This window comes from Oncorhynchus kisutch, linkage group LG2, assembly GCF_002021735.2.
Source record: "Oncorhynchus kisutch isolate 150728-3 linkage group LG2, Okis_V2, whole genome shotgun sequence".
NCBI classification, from domain to species: Eukaryota; Metazoa; Chordata; class Actinopteri; order Salmoniformes; family Salmonidae; genus Oncorhynchus; species Oncorhynchus kisutch.
Window position 1 is genome coordinate 57420395 of NC_034175.2, and position 12929 is coordinate 57433323.

Below are 12929 nucleotides of genomic sequence, written 5' to 3' on the forward strand. Positions count from 1 at the left end.
GCAACAGCTCTGCTGGATATCCTTCAATCAGCATGCCAATTTCAAATCCAATTGTATTTGTCACATACTGTAACGGCTGTTGGTGGACGAAGGTGAGGACCAAAGCGCAGTGTGGTACGTGTTCATGTTTGTTTATTGACACTGAACACTAAATACAAAAATAACAAAAGGGAATAACCAAAACAGTCCTGAAAGGTGAAAAACACTAAACAGAAATCAACTACCCACAAAACCCATGTGGGAAAAAGCTACCTAAGTATGGTTCTCTATCAGAGACAACGATAGACAGCTGCCTCTGATTGAGAACCACACCCGGCCAAACAACAAAGAAATACAAAACATAGAAAATGAACATAGAATGCCCACCTTAGTCACACCCTGGCCTAACCAAAATAGAGAATAAAAGCATCTCTATGGCCAGGGCGTGACACATACACATGGTTAGCAGATGTTAATGCGACTGTAGCGAATTGCTTGTGCTTCTAGTCTCGACCATGCAGTAATATCTAACTAGTAATCTAACCTAACAATTTCACAACAACTACCTTATACACACAAGTGTAGAGAAATTAATAACAATATGTACATACAATTATATGAATGAGCGATGGCCGAACGGCATAGGCAAGATGCACTAGATGGTATAGAGTACAGTATATACATATGAGATGAGTCATGTAGGGTATGTAAACATTATATAAAGTGTGCATTGTTTAAAGTGGCTAGTGATACATTTATTACATACATTTTTCATTATTAAAGTGGCTAGAGATGAATCAGTATGTTGGCAGCAGCCACTCAATGTTAGTGATTACTGTTTAACAGTCTGATAGCTGTTTTTCAGTCTCTCGGTCCCTGCTTTGATGCACCTGTACTGACCTCACCTTCTGGATGATAGTGGGGTGAACAGGCAGTGGCTCGGGTGGTTGTTGTCCTTGATTATCTTTTTGGCCTTCCTGTGACATCGGGTGGTGTAGGTGTCCTGGAGGGCAGGTAGTTTGCCCCCGGTGATGCGTTGTGCAGACCTCACTACCCTCTGCAGAGTCTTATGGCTATGGGCGGAACAGTTGCCGTACCAGGCGGTGATGCAGCCAGACAGGATGCTCTCGATTGTGCATCTGTAAAAGTTTGTGAGTGTTTTTGGTGACGAGACGATTTTCTTCAGCCTCCTGGGGTTGAAGAGGCACTGCTGCGCCTTCTTCACCACGCTGTCTGTGTGGGTGGACCATTTCAGTTTGTCCGTGATGTGTACGCCGAGGAACTTAAAACTTTCTACCTTCTCCACTGAGGTCCTGTTGATGTGGATAGGGGGCTGCTCCCTCTGCTGTTTCCTGAAGTCTACGACCATCTCCTTTGTTTTGTTGACATTGAGTGTGAGGTTACTTTCCTGACATCACACTCTGAGGGCCCTCACCTCCTCCCTGTAGGCCTTCTCGTCGTTGTTGGTAATCAAGCCTACCACTGTTGTGTCGTCTGCAAACTTGATGATTAAGTTGGAGGCGTGGGGGTGGCCCGTCATGAAGTCCAGGACCCAGTTGCACAGAGCGGGGTCGAGACCCAGGGTCTCGAGCTTAATGACGAGTTTGGAGGGTACTATGGTGTTAAATGCTGAGCTGTAGTCGATGAACAGCATTCTTACGTAGGTATTCCTCTTGTCCAGATGGGTTAGGGCAGTGTGCAGTGTGATTACGATTGCGTCTTCGGTGGACCTATTGGGGCGGTAAGCAAATTGGAGTGGGTCTAGGGTGTCAGGTAGGGTGGAGGTGATATGGCCCTTGACTAGTCTCTCAAAGCACTTCATGATGACGGAAGTGAGTGCTACAGGGCGGTAGTCATTTAGCTCAGTTACCTTTGCATTCTTGGGAGGACTTTGAGGAAGTTAGAATAACAATGATCCAGGGCTTTCCCAGCCCGGGTCGCGCATTCGATATGCTGATAAAATTTAGGGAGCCTTGTTTTCAGATTAGCCTTGTTTCCTGGGGTAACATTGTAAGAAATAACACATAAAAAACTAAATACTGCATAGTTTCCTAGGAACGCGATGCGAGGCGGCCATCTCTGTCGGCGCCTCTGCTGTTATCCCTCCCTTAAAACTTGAGACATCTGTGGCATTGTGTTGTGTCAAAACTGCACATTTTAGAGTGGCCTTTAATTGTCCCCAGCACAAGATGCACTTGTTGTATGATCATCCTGTTGAATCAGCTTCTTGATATGCCACACCTGTCAGGTGGATGGATTATCTTGGAAAAGAAGAAATGCTAACTAACAGGGATGTAAACACACAACATTTGAGAGAAATAAGCTTTTTTGTGCTTATGGAACATTTCTGGGATCTTTAATTTCAGCTCATGAAACATGGGACCTACACTTTACATGTTGTGTTTATATTTTTGTTTAGTGTACATTAAAAAGTCTACAAAATGCTAAGAGATGATGGAAATGAACCTACATTATCCAAGGTTTCAGTCTCATAGTCCTGTATTTCTGTAATGTGGTACTAACATGAGACTGATGGGGGGTGAATTCCTCAGACAGTTGTTGTAGATACCATGCCATGTCTGTTGCCTGTCTGGTACTCTACGCCAGGAATGTATTTCCTGTTTCCTGTCTGGACAGGAAGTCCACCAGTGACAGGGGCAGAAAGTACACACACACGTTGCAGTGCAGAAATGTCTTCATGCAGACAGAGATAAACAGAATGTAGAGTATTGCCTCTTGGAGGTTGACCCTAATCTACTCCTTCTCTAGGAATGTGTGAAGCGCAAGCTATGTGCTCCGGTGTGAAATCAGCATTATTTTGGAGAAGAGCAGCTTTAAATATTTCAGGGTAACCCTGGTGCCAAGACTGGTATTATTGTTATCCATGACGGACAGCTGTGCAGTGTTTGTGTGTGTTTGCACGTGTGTATGTTTGCATGTGTGTGTGTCTCAGGGGGTGTGTTAGTGTCTGTGAGTAAGCGATCTAACCAGGTGGTGTGTGTTCTTCTAACATTCCTGTCCCACCCTGAACTTAAAGATCCAGCTACCCCCTCAGCTGCACCCTCATCTACCCCCTCACCTACACCCTCATCTACACCCTCATCTAGGGCCCTGTGATGAGGCTTGAACATGTTGTTATCTTTGATGCTTAATGTGCTGACAAACAGAACTAAAACTGATGATCACGACAGTGAGGCTCTGAGTCCCTCTAGTCCCACTCTGCTTTAGAGGAGGAGGCCTCTCCTGGTGTAGTGAGGAGCTGCAGAGAGAGCACCAGTATTAATGCTTACTGGACATGATTAGAGAGAGTCCTAGTGCACCTGCCCAAGGCCCATCCTGCGACCTAAAAGGTATGTATCAGATGCTCAACATGCTCTGCTCACACCTACTGTGATGGTCCGGGCCTAAACCACACAAAAACAACACTAGACACTATGGTACACAAAGCTTTTACTGTCTCATCCTGGAATATACAAGGTCTGAGATCATCTGCCTTTGGCCTAAAGGCAGATAAAGGCAGACTTCATGGATATTCTTGGATATACAGGCATTGTCATCCTACAAGAAACATGGTGTAGATTAGAGCTGGTAGTCCCATCCACCAAACTACCAGGTGTGAAATAGGGAAGAGACTCAGTGGGTATGCTAATTTGGTATAGAGCACACCTAACCCACTCTATTAAATTAGTCAAAACAGTAACATTTTACATTTGGCTAGAAATGAATAAGGAAATGATCTCAACAAAGAAACATTTCTGTGTGCTCCCTATATCCCCCCAATAGTATCCTTTAACAATGACAGCTTCTCCATCCTAGAGGGGGAGATCAACCATTTTCAGGCCCAGGGACATGTACTAGTCTGTGGTGACCTAAATGCCAGAACTGGACAAGAACCTGACACTCTCAGCACACAGGGGGACAAACACCTTCCTGGATGTGACAGTAATCCCTCCTAAATATGCCCCCCAAGACACAACTATGAGAAAAAAACGGGGAAAAAACGGGTCACAACTCCTGCAGCTCTGTCGCACGCTGGGTCTGTACATAGTCAATGGTAGGCTTCGAGGGGACTCCTCTGGTAGGTACACACTGACCTCAACCCAGAGTCTCTCAGAGCGTTCACAGTCAGCCCACTGACACCCCTATCAGACCACAGCAAAATCACAGTCTACTTGAACAGAGCAATACTCAATCATGAGGCATCAAAGCCAAAGGAACGGAATAATTTTAAGAAATGCTATAGAGGGAAGGAAAGCAGTGTGGAAACCTACCAAAAAAACTATTAGGCAACAACAAATTCAATCCCTTTTAGACAACTTCCTGGATAAAACATTTCACTGTAACAGTGAAGGTGTAACCTTGGCAGTAGAATGCCTAAATAGTATATTTGATCTTTCAGCTTCCCTATCAAATAAAAAAATGTCAAGCAGACAACCTAAGAAAATTAAAAACAATGACAAATGGTTTGATGAAGAATGCAAAAACCTAAGAAAGAAATTGAGAAACCTGTCCAACCAAAAACGTAGAGACCCAAAAAACCTGAGTCTACGCCTTCGCTATGGTGAATCAATACAGAAATACACTACGGAAAAAGAAGGAACAGCACGTCAGAAATTAACTCAATGTAATTGAAGAATCCATAGAATCTAACCACTTCTGGGAAAATTGGAACACACTAAACAAACTTAAGCCCCCGTTCCCTTTAAAAGGCCTGTCCACCTTTTCCCTCCTCCCCAGCCTGCAGTAGCAGAATCAAAGCATTGGGCATTTATCTACTCATTAGCATTAGCATGTAGCTTCTACAATGCTAACGGCCTGGCCCCTGCTGTTAGCCTCTGGAATCACCACAGGCACTTCCAACCCACACTGCCACAGTCTGCCAGGGGTGAAAAACAACTATGAGGATATGTAAAACAGAGAGAAGAATAAGAGTGGAGGAGAAAGCACACATTTAGGAAATTTACAAAAATGGTACAACATGATATTGATCATTTTCAATAATTACTATTACGGTCCACACACACACGCACACGCACATGCACACACACACACACACACACACACACACACACACACACACACACACACACACACACACACACACACACACACACACACACACACACACACACACACACACACACACACACACACACACACACACACACACACACACACACACACACAGCTGTACAGACTCTAAAGCAACGTAATGGGAACAGGCTGAGCTGTACAAAAAGCCAATCTCCCTCACGCAACACACACTCAGAATGAAATGCTTACTGAACGGTCTTTGAACCTACCGACACAACTGGCCTTTAAAACTGGGATTTATTTTCCTTGGTGAAGCACAAATACATTAATTTTGACAATGAGTGGAAATGCGGTCTTTCATTGCTTGTTTTCTTTTCATTCACGTACACTCCTCATGGAGAACGACATGTTCTCCAAGAATCTCTCAGGAGCAGAGCAAGCAGTATGTACTCCGAACAGACAGTTAGCCTGCCAATACCTGACCGAACCGTGGCCCTTTATAGGTTTTCCAGTAGTAACTGTTTTTAAAAATAAATGTTTAGAAAAGGAGAGGACAGGAGGAGACTAGAGGAGAGGAGACGAGAGGAGAGGAGACGAAAGGAGAGACTGCAGCTCTCTGTCACACGCATCCAACGGTGGAGTCGTGATTAAATTGAGTAGTTATGACTGCATGTGAAATGCCATGAATATAATTGTTGTATTTCCTGCACATTTTGATCAAACACCCACTTACACAATCAGACACATTGATCCAATTACAATACTTATTAATTAATTAATTATTAATAAATGAACGTTTGGTCTTCCTGTTCCTGTTCTGTAGTTGGGGAACTTGTCATATGCAGAGGTTGACAGCATTGAAACTGTGATCTCAACGCTACAGGGATGAATTCACATCCAGATAAAGATCTAATCATACTGAAAATCAAGTGTGATTGTACCACCTGTAAAGTCTTATCATTGTGATGTTCTATGGGCCATGTTCAATCAGAATCTGCAACCAGCGGTAAAGTTTGACTGAATTTGAGTCCTGCTCTAGGAGAGTAAGCTCCTACCTCATGTTCCACTGGCGTGCTACTATGGCTACCTGGTCCCTGAGACAGACACCAATAGGATAAACAATAGTTTCTCCTCTGTTGTCATCCAGAGTTAATCAGATTGTATTCCTCCAGTACAGAACAGCTGTGTGGTCTGATTGGGTTAATGACAGTGTGATGTGGGAATGTCTGTTAAATATACAACACTCTGCATTCACACAGCCAACAATAACCCCACTACTAAACACTGTGACATTTATTGATGGGATTTTAACAGCCTGTTAAATGGTTGTGGTAGATGGACAGCCGGAAATGGTGGCATACAGAATGAAGCTCTCTCTCTCCTCTGAGGGTCACTCTGGTAGCTCCTCACTGATCATAGGTGTGACTTCTCCTCCCTCTAGCCAACCAGAAAGACAGAGAGAGAAAGAAAGAAAGACAATAGGGGAGAGAGCGAGTAGGGGGTAGAGAGAGTGTAGGGAGAGAATGAAGAGGGGGAGAGAAAGAGAGCAGGGAGAGAGAGAGTAGGGGGAGAGAGAGAGTATGGGAAAGAGAGAGAGTAGGGGGAGAGAGAGTGTAGGGAGAGAGAGAGGAGGGGAAGAGAGAAAGACTAGGGAGAGAGAGAGTAGGGGGAGAGAGAGTAGGGGGAGAGAAAGTAGGGGGTAGAGATAGTAGGGGGGAGAGAGTAGGACAAAGAGAGAGAGTAACCGAAGAAAGAAATTGAGAAACCTAGCCAACCAAAAACATAGAGACCCAGAAAACCTGAGTCTACGCCTTCACTATGGTGAATCACTAAAACAATACAGAAAACACTACCAAAAAAGAAGGAACAGCATGTAAAAAATCAGCTCAATGTAATTGAAGAATCAATAGAATTCAATAACTTCGGGGAAAATTTGGAAAATTTGGAAAACACTAAACAAACAACAACACGAAGAGTTATCTAAACGGAGATGTATGGGTAAACAACTTCTTCACTCTTTTTGGCCATATAACAATGAACAAACAGCAAAAACATATACTGTACATTATCAAATACAAATCTTAGAATCAACTATTAAAAACTACCAGAACCCACTGGATTCGCCAATTACAATTAATGAAATACACGACAAAACACAAACCCTCCAACCCAAAAAGGCCTGTGGTGTTGATGGTATTGTCACGGCTCCTCCTCTGCAGTGCAGGGGTGGTTCCTCCTGCAGGCAGAGGAGGGTCGTTAGTGATTGGAGTCACCTGGGCTCAGGGCATTTAAACAGCTTCACTAATCTCTCTCTCTCTCTCTATGATCTCTCTCTCTCTCTCTCTCTCTCTCTCTCTCTCTCTCTCTCTCTCCCTCTCTCTCTCTCGCTCTCTCTGCTCCTCCAGGTATGATCCTGTTTTGTTTGTTCCTTTGTAGTTTTCACTCAGTCATTCACACACACAGATTCATGCATCCCTGCACTTTACATACACCTTACATTATGATACTTTACATACACCTTACATTATGATACTTTCTCACCTCATTCCTTTTTCTTTGTTTAAAGTTAATAGTTCTGGTTTACAATAAAGAAACTTTTTGATTGGCTCATACCTGTTGTTCGCGTCCCCTCATTTTTGCCACAGGCTATGAGCCGGCCTGTGACAGTATCCTCAATGAAATTATTAAATATACAGACCACAAATTCCAACTGGCTATACTTAACATCATCCTTAGTTCTGGCATCTTACCCAATATTTGGAACCAAGAACTGATCACCTCATTCCACAAAAGTGGAGACAAATTTGACCCCAATAACCATCAACAGCAACCTTGGGAAAATCCTCTGCATTATCATTAACAGCAGATTCGTACATTTCCTCAGTGAAAACAATGCTGAGCAAATGTCAAATTGTCTTTTTACCAAATTACCAGACCATGTATTCACCCTGCATACCCTAATTGACAAACAAACAAACCAAAGTCTTCTCGTGCTTTGTTGATTTAAAAAAGCCTTTGACTCAATTTGGCATGAGGGTCTGCATACAAATTGATGGAAAGTGGTGTTGGGAGAAAAACATACGACATTATAAAGTCCATGTACGCAAACAACAAGCGTGCGGATAAAATTGGCAAAAACACACACATTTATTCCCACAGGGCCTTGGGGTGAGACAGGGATGCAGCTTAAGCCCTACCCTCTTCAACATATATATCAACAAATTGATGAGGGCACTAGAACATTCTGCAGCCCCCGGCAACACCCTACTAGAATCTGAAGTCAAAAGTCTACTGTTTGCTGATGATCTGGTGCTTCTGTCCCCAACCAAGGACGGCCTACAGCAGCACCTAGATCTACTGTACATATTCTGTCAGACCTGGGCCCTGACAGTAAATCTCAAAAAGACAAAAATAAGGGTGTTCCAAAAAAGATCCAGTTGCCAGGACCATAAATCCAAATTCCATCTAGACACCGTTGCCCTCTGGCACACAAAAAACTATACATACCTCGGCCTAAACATCAGCCGAACACAGGTAACTTCCACAAAGCTGTGAATGAGCATCAAAAGGAACATAAAATTCAAAACATACCAATTAGGATCTGGCTAAAAATACTTGAATCAGATAGAATAGAATACATTTCCCTTTATGGTTGTGAGGTCTGGGGTCCATTCACAATCCAAGAAATCACAAAATGGAAAAAACACCAAATTGAGACTCTGCATGTAGAATTCTACAAAAATATCATCTGTGTACAAAGTAAAACACAAAATTATGCATGCAGAGCAGAATTAGGGCGATACTCGCTAATCATCCAAATCCAGAAAAGATCTGTTCAATTCTACAACCACCTAGAAGGAAGCAATTCCCAAACCTTCCATAACAAAGCCATCACCTACAGAGAGATGAACCTGGAGAAGAGTCCCCTAAGAAAGCTGGTCCTGGGGCTCTGTTCACAAACACAAACAGACCCCACAGAGCCCCAGGACAGCAACACAATTAGACCCAACCAAATCATGAGAAAACAAAAAGATAATTACTTGACACATTGGAAAGAATTATCAAAAAAAGAGAGCCAACTAGAATGCTATTTGTCCCTAAACAGAGTACACAGTGGCAGAATACCTGACCACTGTGACTGACACAAACTTAAGGAAAGCTTTGACTATGTACAGACTCAGTGAGCATAGCCTTGCTATTGAGAAAGGCCACCGTAGGCAGACATGGCTCTCAAGAGAAGACAGGCTATGTGCTCACTGCCCACAAAATGAGGTGGAAACTGAGCTGCACTTCCTAATCTCCTACCAAATGTATGACCGTATTAGAGACACATATTTCCCTCAGATTACACAGATCCACAAAGAACTCTAAAACAAACCCAATTATCTACTGGGTGAAATACCACAGTGTGCCATCACAGCAGCAATATTTGTGACCTGTTGCCACAAGAAAAGGACAACCAGTGAAGAACAAATATCATTGTAAATGCAACCCATATTTATGTTTATGTTTTTTCCCTTTAGTACATTAACTATTTGCACATCATTACAACACTGTATATAGACATAATTTGAAATGTCTTTATTTTTTCGAAACTTCTGTGAGTGTAATGTTTACTGTTCATTTGATTGTTTATTTCACTTTTGTTTTTTACCTATTTCACTTGCTTTCGCAATGTTAATATTTGTTTCCCATGCCAATAAAGTCCTTAAATTGAAATTGAATTGAATTGAGTAGAGGGAGAGAGAGAAGAGGGGGAGAGAGAGAATAGGGGGAGAGAGACAGAGAGAGAGGGTAGGGGGTAGAGAGAGAGTAGGGGGAGAGAGAGAAGAGGGGGAGAGAGAGAATAGGGGGAGAGAGACCGAGAGAGAGGGTAGGGGGAGAGAGAGAATAGGGGGAGAGAGAGAGAATAGGGGGAGAGAGACAGAGAGAGAGGGTAGGGGGTAGAGAGAGAGTAGGGGGAGAGAGAGATAGAGAGTAAGGGGTAGAGAGAGTAGGGGGAGAGAGAGAATAGGGGGAGAGAGACAGAGAGAGAGAGAGTAGGGGGTAGAGAGAGAGTAGGGGTAGAGAGAGTAGGGGAGAGAGAGAATAGGGGGAGAGAGACAGAGAGAGAGAGTACGGGGTAGAGAGAGAGTAGGGGGTAGAGAGAGAGTAGGGGGAGAGAGAGAATAGGGGGAGAGAGAGAATAGGGGGAGAGAGACAGAGAGAGAGAGTAGGGGGTAGAGAGAGAGTAGGGGGAGAGAGAGCAAAAGGGGGAGTGAGAGAGGAGAGTGCTGATCTGTCAGAACACAACCCTTGTCCCTCCTTCACCCCTCCTTCATCCATCGCTCCACATTCCAGAGTAATAGAGCAGATGATTAGTCTAATAATCAGCAACACAATACCAGCTGTCTGAACCTCAACCTGCATAAATACAGACAGCGAGCCAGGCTCAGGCTCATAGGGCTCTGCCTGCACTGGTATCACACTACCCTGGTTGGGTCCTGCAGGGGGAGGCTCTAGTCTAGGAGTACCCTATTACAACCATGATTTAGGTCCATATGGCAGTCATAACCTAAGCTCTATACCCCAAATCACCCCACCCTCTCCCTCTCATCCATACAGATCCTCTCTCCTCTAGTCATTGGAGCTAATTGTCTGTCCTCATGCCAGGCAGCAGAGATGAAATAGTGGTTGTGGGGGGGTGTTATGCTGGTATTAAGTGTGTGTTTGGGTATTAGGGGTGGTGTAAGGGGTGTGGTTGGTACTTGGTAAGGGCAGTACTTTCTCTGTCAACAGTCTCTAGTGAAGCATGCTGGAACCGGTAGAGATCACATGTCCCCTGATTAGTGTAATTGGTCGTTTCTCATGTTTAAAGTGTCACCTTATCCCTCATTAATGAGCGTTAGGAACACACAGGAACACACACAGTTTGGAATACACAGGCAGCTGTTACTAAAAGTAATCAACAAACTCAGGTAAAAGAGAGTATTTAACTGATGTTGACTTTCTCTCAAATTTCTCTGAGCATATTATCACCTCACCCAGCCTGCTTGACAAATGAATTCATGTGGTCAGACTAATCACACAGTTGAGTGACATCTGACATATGGCTTTACAAATCTCAACCACTGACACTGTTCAAGTGTTTTAACGAGTGTTTAACTGCATTTCCTCACGGCAGTGGAATCTGCCCTCAGATAGATGTAGCACTTCAATATGTTTGATTATGTCCAATAAGAAGTGGTGGTATCTCTCTTTCCACTGCAGGCTTGGTGTTTACAGTACACTAGCCATGGCGTGTGGCACAGACTGAGGAATAGTTGCAGGGAGCTGTGAAATGACTGTAGCATGCATGTGGTCTGTTGGAACTAGCAGCTGACAGACACTGATGTTAAATCAAAGTGAAATACACAGTGAGACTTCAGGCTCAGATCTACAGTGATGAGTGTTTATGGTCTGTAGGAAGACTATCTTCTAACACATGGCTAGGCTAGACCTACTCTACTCCACCTGACCACCCACTGTAGTTGGAGAACAAATACACTGTAAGAGAAAATCGTGTACATTTACAGCAGGGAAGCTGTAATATGTTTTTACAGTATTGTGATCTCCTCATCCTTGGTAGGGTATATGGAGCTGGAAGGGAAAGCGTCCAGGGAGGTCAGGTCAGTGTACTTCCTCTCCAAGGTTTTCTTAGTGGCTGGACAGTAGTGGACACTACGGGTGATCTTAGGGCTGTAATGTAACAAAAGGGGGAAAAAGTCAAGGGGTCTGAATACTTTCTGAATGCACAGTATTTACTAAAACAGTGTCTCACTTGACAGCACGAGATTAGTGCCTGAAACTGATCAGTAGGCATAAGCTATTACTGAAAATAAATACCTTCTAATCACAACCTTCTAATTACAATTAATAACAGAATTTTTCAGCATCTTATCAATAATGCAGTGAAATCTACAGAAAAGTCTTACAATATACATCTAACATTCTCTCTCTCTCTCTCTCTCTCTCTCTCTCTCTCTCTCTCTCTCTCTCTCTCTCTCTCTCTTCCTCTCTCTCTCTCTCTCTCTCTCTGGGTGGGGTTAGGGGTATGACTGGGGTGTTGTAGCCAATGCAGAGCTGTATGTGGAGGAGGATAAAGAGTACAAATTGGGATATTGGGACCCAAGAGACAACTAATAGGAGCAGGGGATAGAGCATAAGAGGGATAAATGATAGAGGGATGAGGTAAAGGATAGAGGGATGAGGTAAATTATAGAGCATAAGAGGGATAAATGATAGAGGGATGAGGTAAATGATAGAGGGATGAGGTAAATGATAGAGCATAAGAGGGATAAATGATAGAGGGATGAGATAAATGATAGAGGGATGAGATAAATGATAGAGGGATGAGGTAAATGATAGAGGGATGAGGTAAATGATAGAGGGATGAGGTAAATGATAGAGGGATGAGGTAAATGATAGAGGGATGAGGTAAATGATAGAGGGATGAGGTAAATGATAGAGGGATGAGGTAAAGGATAGAGGGATGAGGTAAATGATAGAGCATAAGAGGGATAAATGATAGAGGGATGAGATAAATGATAGAGGGATGAGGTAAATGATAGAGGGATGAGGTAAATGATAGAGGGATGAGGTAAAGGATAGAGGGATGAGGTAAATGATAGAGGGATGAGGTAAAGGATAGAGGGATGAGGTAAATGATAGAGGGATGAGGTAAAGGATAGAGGGATGAGGTAAATGATAGTGGGATGAGGTAAATGATAGAGGGATGAGGTAAAGGATAGAGGGATGAGGTAAAGGATAGAGGAATGAGGTAAAGGATAGAGGGATGAGGTAAATGATAGAGGGATGAGGTAAAGGATAGAGGGATGAGGTAAAGGATAGAGGGATGAGGTAAAGGATAGAGGGAAGAGGTAAAGGATAGAGGGATG